Source organism: Ixodes scapularis, unplaced genomic scaffold (assembly GCF_016920785.2).
Source record: "Ixodes scapularis isolate PalLabHiFi unplaced genomic scaffold, ASM1692078v2 PGA_scaffold9__187_contigs__length_104089568, whole genome shotgun sequence".
Lineage (NCBI taxonomy): Eukaryota > Metazoa > Arthropoda > Arachnida > Ixodida > Ixodidae > Ixodes > Ixodes scapularis.
Genome location: NW_024609884.1, coordinates 36955157 through 36969389, shown reverse-complemented (window position 1 = coordinate 36969389; position 14233 = coordinate 36955157). Strand labels below are relative to the sequence as shown.

Genomic DNA, 14233 nt, shown 5'->3' with positions numbered 1-14233 from the left:
AGAAAGCATATTCCTAGTTTGATGCGCGCTGAGTGCACTCAAATGCTTATAAACGTTAGGATACCACCAAATATTAAAAATAAGGGCATGTAATTAAATTAAAAAGCAGAATTCCAGTGTTAACACACTCTTTTTGGTGAAACTTGTGAACAGTTTTTATGCCAATCACGACGCATTCAATTCGTATATCGATACAGGGCACAAACAAAAGTAGTAAAAGCTGAAATTAAAGAAAAAAACAAAAAAACTTGAACGGGGAAGCTCTAAAAACACTGGTGTCTTGTTCGTTGCATTAGCCTGAGGCTGACGTCACCAACAGAATTTTGCCCTCTAGGCAATCCTGAACTGTCATTTGTAAAGAACACCAGGTGCGAAGACCACATTTCAAAATTTTTTATGATTTATCCATCCAGTCCCCCATGCAACAAGTGTTTTAGCACGTCCGTGCACGTTTCAGGGTTGTCAGAGGTCCAATTTCGTTTCGTATCTCACGGAAGTCTTCGTGCGCAGTATGGATGACGCTTGATTTTCATTCGAACATAATTTTTAAAGCAGAGGCCGGTACATATACACCGTCTCCATTGCACGTGTATCGAACTTGACTGACATTTAATGGGAGGATACCCGTTGAGATTAAAGACTAAGCAAATAAATCTTGCGTATTAACTTTTTAATTAATGGTTGGAAGGGTCATTGCAAAATTTACGAAAATTACAACTAGAGAAAAAAATAAAGTAAAGATATGGCGGAAATGCAAGCAGCCTTGAGGTATTTATCGATCAGTTATCGCGTTTTGTTGCCTCTCTCCGAAACTCAACGCAAAACAAGTGCCGTGAGACCTGGACACAGTCGTTTCTGGCACCTCGTCACTACCTCGAGAGTGTGTGGTCGGCGGAACCACCAAGGGACCACGCAGTTAAAGGTCTACATCATTCTTCTAAGCCTCATTTACGCAATACTTCGGGCGCAATTTTTGCGTCTAGTTTTAAAATCAGGTGGAAAACGCGAAAATTTATTAATGAATATTTCAAAATCCTTTGCTTTTTCGTAAATTGTATTTACAATTTCGCGTTTGATAATGGCCACTGTTAAAACTGCATTAGGACCATGACACATCGAGCCAATATTAAAAAAAAAACTATCATATTTTAGTCAACTAGCCTACAGATAGTTGCGGTTTTTCCGGCATCTAACGTACACCGAGGCCGACACACAATGCAGTGAAGGCGATATAGACGCTGTACATATTTAAAAAAATTGGCTAGGTGGCGCGAGCGAACGCCGAATTCGAGGAGTTCAGCCACATCCATCCATCAATTCATGCATTGATTCATCCGTCTATCCATCCAACATGTTGACCCACACGTTCTAGTTTTATATGTGTACGATTATACGCAATCATGAGGAGGTTTCACCCGATCGCTTTTTATACAATCAAAACGATTGCGGAAAAGGCGCCGTGTAACCGAGCTTTCGATTGCACGTTCAAAAGATCCCCAGGTGGTCCAAATTAATCCTCAGTCCTCCGCTGGGGCGTGCCAGATGCCCGTCGTTGGTTTGGCACGTAACACCCTCAGATTTTTATACAATCAAAACACGTCTTCAATGTTGAGAATGAATCATGGCATTCACAAGCGCAAAAGCGTGTTCTTGTTGAACCTCCACAAGTATGAAACATGAGATGATAGCGTACAGATGAACCTCGCATTTCTTACTCTTACCAGAAGCTCGCGCTTCTATGAAGACCTTCTCTACGCGGGCGCCACCACCTGGAATCGCGGAACCTCCGGTACGCGGGAAAATATCGTATTGCTCTCTTCATACCACTGGACGAAGCTCGCAGTTTCATCGCGACTGTCTCTAACTTTTGTTTTGCTTTTTTTTTTATATTCTTTTACTTGTTCCAGGTTTTGATCCCTTCGTTTTTTGTTTTATTTTTTTTTCCTCCCGCATACCGGATTTTTTCAACTGAAGATGAGGGTAAGTGAAAACATATCTATACTTTGTTCCATCGCAAGTCGGAGGGCAGTCGAAGGCTCGAACACATACAGACACACATGCACACTTAATGTGCAAGTCACTCGGCACTCTGTGCACTTGATTGGTTTAGCCAGTAACAAAACAGGTAGAGGAAGTGATGGACGCCCTGACGTTCGCTTTTTACGCTGTTTGATTGGTGCCATTGGCCAAAGGCAGGCTTTTGCACGGGCATGCATTCAAAACGAGATAGATCTCCGCGCTCCGACATCATGTGGTGCTGTTGTTTCTATGTGTGTGCTCAACTGTTAAAAAAAAAAAAAAAAACTGTATTGTATGTATCTGTGAGTGAAACCTTTATGCAACTGTATGGTACTTGATATAGGGGATCGAACGGTTGGGCGCTTATAGACTGAAACGGAACACCTTTTTCTTTAGATACACCGTGGTGGGTCTGTATATCATGACGCTTCCAAAGTTGGGCCATATTTTGTTGGATCCATAAACATACACCGTTTAGATACTCACCAGAAAAAAAAAAAGAAAAAAAAAGCGTTCATGGTATTTATATAAATTAGCTCAAGAGCACCACATCAATTTTTGTCAAGAATATCTACAACTCCGTTGGTATCTCGAGCTCTTCCTATTTTAAGAGGTGAAACGAGTTTAGATCCGCAGTTGGATGATTCTGGGATATTTGCTCCATTATTTGCATCTCCACAGCAGACGTTGGTTGAGTGTATGATTTCCGTTTGGTTTGGAGTTTCGTTTTTTTTTTCAGGGAATTTCTCGGTATTCTGGCGCTTCTGCGTTTTTTGGGTTCTTGGAACTTTTGCTTCAGAATACCACTTTTGTTATTTTTCTTCTTGGCTGACGTTTAGTTCTCCAATACGACAAAAGTAAAAAACAAAACAAAACAAAAAAACCTACTTGAATCTTAAAAACAAACCTGTCAGAAAAAAAAAGAATATATATATATATATATATATATATATATATAAGGAAAAGCTGTTTCGTATGTTTTATGGTGTGAAATGAGAATTACAGCATCGTGAGCAGTTTGTATTACTCCTGCCAGCTTCCAGTCACACTGTTGCGATGAATCGAATGGCGCCATTCTCATTTGCAAGGCAGAGAAAGTCGCGACTAAAATAAAATTCTCGAGTCTCGTGGATTGATTAGCGTGGCAGCTGTTCGAGAATAACAATTCACGGGAAAGCTCTCCACCAAAAAAAACACGGTAACAAAGTTTCTGACAGCGTGGACGTGCGGATTCCTAAAGATACTGGCAAGGGCAGGAGATACAATGCCAGCGAGGTATTGTGCTCTTCGGGTCAAATTCCGCCTTTTGTTGCGTGTTTATCGGAAAAAAAGATAATTAAACATACTAGCTACATGGTGACACGTGCATATTATCGAAACAGTGCCAGGTGACCGGTGTGCATTGTTGAAATTTAATATTCACGGTTATCATCAGAGCATGATGCTGAACACTCGGCTAAAACAAACTAAAAGAAACCATTTTTAAGATCAATTGAAGGCCATTCGGTTTGGATTACGTAACGTACCAGGTGGCATGAGGATAGAAAAAAAAAACAAAAAAACAATCGGGATACAGCTTAAGAGCAGGATTCATGCTGCATTGTGAAGCAGCTCCTACGTCCGAGGACAGGAACAAGATAATGTAAAATATAAAAAAAAGGAGACGTAAAAAAAAAATAAGGTGAAGAAACTGGGTGCTTTATGTGTGAAGTGTTGTAAACAGCACTATATGACAGGGGCAAAACAAATACGAAGACGAGGAAAAGTTAAGATCGGTTAGAGGAAGGGACCAAGGCTTTACGACCATGTACAATCCGAGCGCCTTCGAGCTTATTCGGCGTTCAGTGCTTCATGCTTGGGTGTGCATTATCACAGGCCTACGACTCAAGCTGCGATGGGCGAGGCCATCTCGGAATCCTTCCTCACTTTTGACGAGGTGAAGTTTCTATCGACGCTGGAGGACGACAAGAAACGAAGTGGGAACTTTCAGTTGCGGCTGGCTGGGGCACACGGGACCCTGTTATGTTTCTTTTGTTTTACGCACCACTTTTGAAAACAAGTAGGACTTGACGCAGGGAATTTCTAAATAGTCCAAAATAAAACAATGCCGTTTACCTATCGATTCTTGTTTGGTGCTGATTTTGCACAAGAACATGGTCGCGCCACCTTACAACCGTAGACGTCCATATTTCAGTTTTTAGCTCTTTGCAAGGCGACTCAATGATTCAGAGGCCTGATTACCTTCCCAAGGGGATGAACAAGTCCACGTTCAGCCTACGAAGGCGTAGCGAATACATCGGTAAACATAAAATCGTGAATGTTTTTTTTTTTTTTTTGTTCTTGTTTTTTTTTCTGTTGCGTGTGGATTGTCGTGCTTTTAAGAACAGATCTTGTCTTCGATGTAAAAGGTCATGATTATTCTCTCAGTCTCGACTGTAACCCATTGTTATAAGATAGGTCATGCAGTTATAGTTTCAAGCAAATACACCATGAAAAGCGCACATGCGTTGTCGTTGTATTGCAGGGACGGAACTACTCTTGCGCGGTATAAAAAAAAATATCCAGCCTCCTTCCAACAAATGCACTAACAAGACATTATGTTACGTAACAATTCGAGGTTGGTATTGAAACAACACGAACAGCGATTTTCGGAGTTTCGCGTACACAGGATAATACTTGCAGTTTCTAGTTTTTAAGGTGGCGTAATGATTGATGGGACTTATTAATTGCCCGAGAAGTCATCGTTCTCCTTACATGTAACTAGCGAAATGTGGGTGCATGATTTTTCAAGCATCAACTTTCTCATGACATTTACAATGCTTGGAAGAAAAAAAATTTTTTTTTTTAGCGAAGCCAGTGGACTGCCCTTCGCACAAACGAGACGAACCACATCCACCTAACTTGATACGCCGTTGGGCACCTCAGCTTGTATTCCAAGGGTCTCCTGGAACATTTAGTCACGCACATACCCTTTAATCAAGCATAATCCGAAATGTAACAAAGAAGCGTTCTGTTCACACGCATTCTGCACACACGTTGCGCTCCACTGCGCAGGCATAAGAACACCGCATAGGGAAGCTGCTGGTAGAGCCGAAAAGACGAACAAACTGTTATGAAGACCAAGCGGAGCACGTTACTGAGAATGACCGCGAATAACCAAACTATCGAAGCTGAAATTTCCCTAAACCGATTAAGTATTCGCATAAGGCACTAAAGCCACGCCGATCGGGGCAGACACAAAGAGCGTTACTTCTCGGGTTTCGTTCTGCTGTCGGCTGCCGATTATCACAAAAAAAAAAAAAAAAAATCGCCAGCTGCGAGTTCTTATTATTTTTTTTTTTTTTTGCTTTTCGGAGATTGTGCTACGCTGAAGTGAAGTGTCTAATCCTCGAACAAGTAAAGCAGGCAGCACATAGAAGGGTCCCCTTGATGGCCGCAGCGTCTTCGCCGTGCCAACATTGTGATCTCTATCGAACGCAGTCAAGTTGGCTAGGGTTCGTCAGCCTACGCAAGCAATGGTCAGACGCAAATAGCCAGGAGCCTGGACACCTGCGGTATATTTGGGATACGTTGCGTAGAAATAGAACCCAAGCCAAGCTTCTACGACTTGACCTCTACTCTCCGTTCTAAGCTAACAATGGAAGGTTGCGACAGCACACATCAGCAAAAAGTATGCGGCTGCACGCCAGAAACGACGACAGACATCAACACCTAAAGCAAAGAGCAATGACCATGAAATCAACCAAGACTCATGACGGAGCTATTCACCTGAAGAAAACGCAAGAACAAGTTGGATCCATTTCAACGTGTTCTGCGCTCGTATACATACTACATTCCGCAAACAAGTAAGGCCTGACTCCATGTCTGTACAAGGAAATAGAGTCATACCCCGTGAAGACTACAAAGCGACCAGCACGTTCCGCAATTGTTTATTCACCGAGAAGGAAGCGAAAGCTGGACGAGTACGAAAGCGACGAGTGCGAAAGCAACAGGTGCTCGGCTGTGCTGGCGCCTTCTATCCAGACTCAAATAACGGTAGAAGGTGGCGCCCCTGACAACAGAGCCGGAAGTAAGCTTCGAGAAGTCTGAATATATACGGGTTTGAGGAATCCAGTGACTTAACTGGTAGGAGTCATTTTGGAGCACCTTTTGGAACAGCCAAACCTCCACCTTAGAGCAAAAAAAAAAAAAAAAATCTTTTTCTTGCATAAGAACACTTGATTTTCCCCCATACCACTGCAAACATTATGTTCGAGATTCGTGTGTTGGCCTATAGAAGTAAAAGACAATGTCGACTTTGCCTTCCCACTTTTGCGAAACCTTTCGTTAGCGTCAGTTGAATGGCAGGTTTAAATTCCCCCGAACACAGAACACACTGCTTAGTTGTGCGTAGAAGTAAATACACGACAACACGATGCCGATTGATAAATGACAATCTGAACTGCAGTGCACAATTACTTTCGGTACAGAATCAAGGAAAAAGCAAATAGTATATTCCACCTAAACAATGTTAATAGAATAATACATATGCACCCATATTGATGTTTTGTTCACGTTCTAAAGGTTCTAATAACACTGCAATTCGTAGATTGATAAAAAGGAGCTGCTGTATTTTAATACGAACAGCAATACATTTTATATGTAAGACTTATAAAAAAATTGCCACGTGAATGATAAATATCAGCCTTGCTAAAAACACAATCCCACCGAATTCGTTAAGGTTGTTTGTTCAGTTTAGTTTCAATGTACTTTATTAAATGTGTCAACGAACAAATATGAAGCCCCATAAAGGTAATAACTAGGAAGAGAGTTGGCATAAAAAAAAAAAAACGATGGAGCAGTCCATACAAATCCTTTAGCAGTCCTCAATTATCCTTGCTAAATCTCTCTCTCTCTCTCTCTCTATATATATATATATATATATATATATATATATATATATATATGGCCAGAATATTGCAGTCCTTTATAGTATATATAAGAGCCACATCTTCATCAAGAAATCGTGTGTAACGTCCCGCCCTGGAAAGGTGCTTTCCCCTTAACACGAAACTGCGCCGTGGAGAAACAAGATAAGCCAAATTGCGATGTCCATTTTGCGACTGCCACTTCACTGCAGCGCACCAGTGCGTGGTGAGAAGCCAGCTCAACGAAGCTAGCTAACCTGCTAGAACAAACCATATACTGCCAAGCTTCCGAGCACCGTCAGTGATTGACAGAAATGAAATCAAATAGAAACATATTTGACGACATAATCGAAAGACAATTTGCAGCAGCCTATGGAAGCAATCTGGCAATGTAGCGACGGTTGAGGTATTATTACATTTAAAGCATTTTAAGTGATATTGACTGTTGGTGCTAATTCCTCAAATTCTGACATGTAGTCACTTTGGCGCAAATGGCAAAGCAATGCCATCACTGACCGAATCCAACGATGGATACGAGATTTTACGCGGATTCAGCAGTATCCTTGACTGTGCGATACAATAGAGGTACATGATTAATGCTGCTGTTACAAAAACTTGGGGAGCGGGATTACGACAGGAATGCGAAATATTCGTATGAAACATGCAGCAAGACGTGTTCCGTAACTTTAACACTATCAGAGTGGCTACTAATTGCTGGGCACAGGAGGGAGCGTTAGCACCCCGTGTTTCAGTAGAGCACTATTGATATTGGGTGCTCGCCACTCCACTTCAGAAGTATGCTATGAAGCGCACGCCCTGAGCGGCTCCCGAAAGAGATTTGCTGGAACACACATCTCGTCTTGCAACAAACATCTCGCCTCTGTTCCTTATAGAAGGACACAATAAGCGAGACGGGGAGTCGTAGTGAGATGGCAGCTCCTTTTCCTTATAGCGAGATTATGGGCGGTTTACACCTGGCTGCCATATTGAGCAAGTAGGCGTTTGCAAACTCACGATCTTGAGACTTGTTCATTTCTAGCTGTTTCCAAACGCCGACCTTCGAAACAATACGAATCAACTATTGTAGTAACCTCGTAGGTTTTGAGTAAGAAAAATTCAATTTAATCGTGCGCAGGTTCGTGTACTCACAGCTACAAGTAAACAAGTCCCATTCCCACATTCCATATTGGTGTATGAAGTACGGTCGTCGAATTATTTGAAAGAACTGTTCGATTAATTAAACAATGTTCATTTTGTTGCCAATAATCATGATTAAGAACACTGTTCTTGCCCCTATAATACGTCACAGGAAACAAATTTCGCTCGATGCAAGAGTAAAAGAAGGTTAAGTGCCAGTTAAAGCAAAACACAATACGCATATTTCGCAACCTACAGCTCGCCATTCAGGTCATTCACTCAACCACAGATCCGCATGGAAAGGGCAGTGAGGGCTGTTTTCGTGTCTTATGAGTGTGATTGCGCATAAAACAAGAAATCAGCCTGTTTCAGTTAGCAGTGGCAAAGACAAATGCGAACGACTAAACGAAAGGTTCCTTCGAAAAAGAATCAAACCTTACGACCGGACAGGAAACGGCGAGCAAGTGCGGTTTAATCGGCGATATTGACTATATAGCCACCCACGCGCAGAGGTCTCCTCTCCCAGCATCCTACTTACGTCTCGAGTCCGTATCTCTCGGCGGCTTCTGTCTTGCAAGGTCGGGGTTAGTCCGTCCGAGGTGTTGACAAACCGGGCAGTGCACACGTGACCAAAATAAACTCTGGTCCCTAATCCGCAGCAGACGGAGCGTCAGCCCCAGCACGAGCCGAAGACGCACCGACGACTCGTGGCCAAACCAGGGGGCCCGACACGCGGGCTGCAGGTGGGGTCTGTGCGGGGGGAGGGAGGAGGGGGTGCCACAAGAGGGAGCCCCGCCACGGGCCACCGGTCGGGAATCGACGCCGCTGGCGGCACTGCGTCTGGCAGCTCGCGCGCAAAGCCTCTTCCTCGAGGTTCAGAGCACACGGGGACGCCGAGGAACACGCCGGACACTCGACGGTGAGTCGGGCAGCTTGGGTTGGCGCGGCACGACGCGCAGCAGGCGCGAGAGTCCTCGGCTCGGAAAAAGCCTCGGCGCGGAGACACACAACACGTGCGCGGCGGGATGGGGAAGTTGGCCGATCGCGACTCCTCTCGCCGGTCGCCAGGGGCTGAGTGTGAGCGCGCCGCGTCGCGTCGCCGCCGCGGGGGCGCTCCGGTCGTCTGCGTGCCGCGATCGGCCGGGCGCTGCGCAGGCGCGTTGCGCTCGCCCGCGCATTTCATTAACACAGAACGGGGTGGGCGGGCTGCTCTGCATAATCGCCACTGCCCGGATTTAATTAGGGGCCGGCGCGTCGGAGTCGGCTGGACCGGGCGCACTGGCGGCACAGGGCAGCCGCGTCCTTCCGCCCACGCGCCCCGCAAACGCCGCCAGCGCGTACCCGAGCGACTCTGGACGCCGACAGTTGAAGAAATTGGGGGCGAGGCTCGGTTGGGGGGGTAAGAAACCCACCTGTTGAACCGAACCCGTCTATGCTCCGAAAAGGCCCGTGAAACCACATTCCTGCAGAGCACCCGAGAAAACTAATGAGAGAGAACCACTCACTGGAGATCATCGAGGGAAACACGGCAAAAAAAAAAAAAAAAGTTTTAACCGGGACACTATTCGCTCTGTCAATGGGCATGCCATTCGACGTGCTCACCTCACACTTTGTATCACAGCGGGGATTTTATTTTTCTTCGGTCGAAACGTTTTTTGTTTTGTTCTTTGCTTCATATTTGTTGGATTCCCTGCACAGATCGCACTGTATGTCTCTTTGGAGTGCACTGCGGAAAAGTAGATGTGAGTTCTAGATTATAGTTAATTAACTGCTGCGAAAGGTGAGAAGGCCTGGAGCTGCTAAGACTCACGTGATCAGAAGGTGGCTTCACGTTAAAGAAAAGGAAGAAAGGCAAAAACAAAATATATCCTCTCTCCCCCACAAAAAAAAAAACAAAAAAAAAAAAAAACGCACGGACATCGTGTGGTTTTAACAAGGTAGAAGCGGCGTTAACGCGAATTCAGCCGACAAACTTGGGACAGCATTGCCTTTCAAGTGCACCTCTTGCCTTAGTCCAGTCGATTGAGCAGATTGTGTATTTCGAAGCTCAAAGTGCAGTGACGTGCTTGGAATTGCTTCTTTCACTGGAAAGGCGGCGGAACAATTGAGAAAGGAAGAAGCGTCCGCATGCCGTATGGAGCGTCAAGAGCGAGGGGCCAGGGGTCATTCCCTTCATTCCCTTAATGCTTGCCGTGACGAACCAGCATTGTAAATAGCGTTCATCCAAATACCAGAGGGAATCGGCGATCTCGCTCATGCCTCGTGGAACACAAAGTGACAGGGAGGCGAGTTCATTCACCCACCGCTTGAGAACTGACCCGGTCAACGGCCATTGAAAAATTGAAAATGAAGTTTATGCCACGTCGGCCACGCAGAGACGAGACGATGTTCCGATAAACCGGTGGCTGCCCCGCTGAGACGGGCATAGTGCGTGAAATTGAAGCAAATGCCAGGTTTTCCATCCCACGCAGAGCGCGAAGAGCCACATGGAACTGTTAGTGCACAGCTCACACGACAGTGGCGCAGGGATTGTAAGTACATCCTTTATGCACATGCCGGATGAGAATGAACTACACCGCGCATGCCACGTAGAAGACTGGGAGCCAGAAGAACGAGTTGATTGACCGATCAACCTAAAACAATACTGGTCACCCGGGAAATAGATGCAGTATGTGGCACAATGGCGGTAATGCGTGTATCTTGTAGAACGCTTTACGGTAGGATCTCCAGTAGAGTGTTTTAGTAGATCGTTTAGTCAGTCCCGGTACGGCTATCCGCAATCCGCTGCGGCCTCCACTAGTGTAGAAGAACCGCCATTTTAAGTTTTAGTTGAACGCTAGCAACCCGGTACAGATTACAGCCTTATGAGAGCTAACTCAACGCCACTAGCGGCTCTTTCAGACACTAAGGCTTGCATAAAACAAAAGATTGTAAAGCAATTCTTTACAATTTTTTTATTAACGTCGTTACCCTAATAGAATATGCTTTCTTTATCGAATAAAGTGCTAATATTTGCTTTCCTTTTTTTTTCTAAGTAAATTATTATTATGTTTGTTATTCGGTATAACTGACGGCCAAGCTGTCCAAGCCAATCCGATATGAGTCAGTCAAGCGCCAAAGCCCTCGACAGAAATCTTCAAAAATAAATAGGGAGTTTTCGTAGACCGTGTTTCTCCCTCCGCTAAGCCTTCCGCAACGAAGAATCCGGCACTGCGCCTGCGCGCCCATGGCCTTGACTGTAGAGTTCCGGCTATCGTAGCGGGATGCGGAGAGCCGTTGCGGGACAGCAAAAACGATCTACGAAAACTCCCTAATGACAACAACTCTAGCTTTTTCGTTGTGTCGTTGCTATCGGTCTGTCTTGTCACTTTCTCACTGTTCACCGAAAATGAAACGCCACGCAAATTCCTCAGATCGCCTGCCCGCTCGCTTCCTTGGTCGGTTGTCTCCACGACAAAAGCTGCTGAGCAGGAGGTAGCACTCTTCGCTCGCAACATCACAAATTGCAAAGTTCTTTTTTTTTTTTTCCCGCGGCCGTATTTAGCATGTCCGCCATAAATCGCTACCTGTTGCCGTCCTGAAACGGTTTGGTTGCGGCTACTTCTTGCAGCGGCAAGATAAAATCCGCCCCTTAGAACCGCGATCGCGAAGCGGACAGGAGCGACGTGGCTGCCATCTTGAATAGCGTCCCTCGCTGGCTGTCCCCAATCTCGACAAGACTCCCACGCTGGGACACCGCGCTAAGCGCGCTACGTTTCTCGCCACTTTCGTAAAATAGCGCGCCCCCGCTATAGCTTGGGCAGCTCCGCTAATTCTTCGCTAACATCGTACATGCGCAATAGTGTCATCGCTCTAGCATATAGCGCCGCGGGGTACTAAAACGATCTACTAAAACTCTGTAGTGTCTCACCTGTCGTGCGAATGCTACCCGTGCCACACGGACGTTGTCAATGGATTTAACTCTGGACCACAACGTTAGAAATATGTTCAATGGAAAACGCGGCAAGGAACCCGAAGAGGCAGGAGTTTTAGCCGTTCTACCGATCATCACAGTCGCTATTTTTGTCACGAGGACTTTGTAAATGGGATTTAGTGATATTCCGTTTTTGACGACCCCAGACGAGTGAAGTAAAATACAAAAAAAAAACAAAAAAAAAAACAACAGACGGCGCCAATCAGTTTATCGATCGGCCGAATGCTACTCCCCTCACACGTCACACGGGCATTGTTAAGGGCGTTCATCTAGAAACCAGCTGAAGGTCGAGAATTTTCTATTTTCCACGTGGAAGGCGAAGAGTCAGGGGCACGAATTTATTCGTTAATAACAGGAACGCTACACCTCGGTCGGACGGGCCCAGGAAAGCGAAAGCCACTTCAGAGTTGAAGACCCTCTCCATGTCACTTATGTTGAACGCGATCAGCTGTAGGGGTGCCTCTTGATTCAAGGTTCGCACTAAAGCTGCTTTTGTCACATGGGCATTGTGAATATAATTTAGTCGAATGCTTTTTTTGAAAATGGTTGAATTTGCTCGTAACACAAACGTGATGAGCCTCCCCGCCCCCCCCCCCCCCCAACCCCCAATAAACGTGGCAACAATGAAATATTATCTAATACCTATCATAATCTCAGGAAAGTCTACTTTTTATTTCCACTTTTTTTTGTAATGCTTTGTACGAATTATATTTGGAAAATCTAGAATTTTTTTCTCATCATATTGAGTAAGCGTATTATTGGGGAGAACTGTAATCGAGTTAGATGCACAGCAAATGCTAAGACTAAATTTTGAACTGTTTTTATCCAAACTTTTTATTCCTCGGAATCTTTGATTTCGTAAACACGATACTTTGAATTCGCAAACACCATCGTCGTCGGCGTAACCACGCGGTGATCTATGGGGAAATATTTTCGCTAGATTTAGCGGGGACATTTTTCCGCTAAGCGGGGAAATTTTTTCGCTAGATTTAGCGGGGAAATTTTTCCGCTAATTTAGCGGGGAAATTTATTCATACTGCACCGCGCGGTTACGCCGACAGCGCACTACGGCGCCGACGCCGACGCCGCTCAAGCCGGAAACGGGCGCCTAAAAACTGCGCTCTAAAAAAAAAAAAAAAACCACTATACAATATAAATTAAAAAAAAAAAAAACACGCGCGTAACTTCTTTTTTTTTTTTTGTAGCGTTAGCTACACTGGCCGAGGTCGAGCAGTTTCGCGTGGCTGTCAAAGAGCTGTGTTGTGCAAGCGCGAGGAGCAGTGACGTCACGCGACGCATAGCTGGCGCGCCGGAGCCGCCGCCGCCGCTCGCTCCGCCGCCGCCGCGCGCGCCTCGCCGGTCTGCGCATGCGCGAGGAGCAGTGACGTCACACGGCTCACAGCTGGCACGCCGGAGCCACCGCCGCCGCGCGCTCCACCGCCGCCGCCGGGCGCTCCGCCGTCGCCGCACGCACCTGGCCGGTCTGCGCATTCCAAAAGAGTGACGTCATAGCCGCGGCAGACGGATTGGCGCCTCTGCGTGCCCAGCTGTGCGCCTCCGTTGCGCAGTAGCCAAGTCTGACGCTGCACCGGAGCCGCTTGATAGCGCCTCTCATTTTGTGCGTATGAGCTCACACTACGTATATCCTGACATAGCCGAGCTAAGCCACCCCATTTTTTTTTTGGTTAAACAGTGAATGTTAATGGCAGTCTATAATAAACTTAAGTTCTAGGCAGGTTATGAGCAGTTGAGTGTATTCTGTAATTGGTACGAAGATGAGACACATTCCAGAACTCTCTGCGTCGGATATGGATAGAAGATTCACGTTTCTTCAAATGTGATAAATTAGACAAACAAGAAATAAACTCATGAGATAAAAATAAACAAGAGCATAGCAAACAGTGCTCGTATGCATAAGTGATTCTCATGACGTTGAAGTTCGGAAATAATGGTTCGGTATGAGTGTCGTACGGCACGGTACCTTAAAGTTCGGATTGCCGGAATGCCTTGACAATTAAATTCATTTCAATTCAGTGTTTCTTTGACGAAGCGACGAATTTGTTCCCATATTCTATGAATACAGTGTTGCACAGTCATTGTGAGTATATTTAGCCAAAGGATAGTAAGAATTTACTATCCTGCACATGTGACTCGGAACATGACTTGACCAGGAAAGAGCTCACCCACCGATCTCCGG

The 14233-nt window shown here is 45.4% G+C and overlaps 1 protein-coding gene across 2 annotated transcripts in view; it reads right to left on the bottom strand.

Annotated features, from left to right (window-relative positions):
• The window catches only part of LOC8029953 (zinc finger homeobox protein 4), a 418349-nt gene extending 409207 nt beyond the window's left edge, over positions 1–9142 (bottom strand). For both annotated transcript variants that reach the window (XM_040216937.2, XM_040216938.2), the window contains exon 1: positions 8602–9142. The gene's annotated coding sequence lies outside the window, so the exon portion shown is untranslated. The remainder of the gene's footprint in view (positions 1–8601) is intronic.
• Between the last annotated feature and the right edge of the window lie 5091 nt (positions 9143–14233).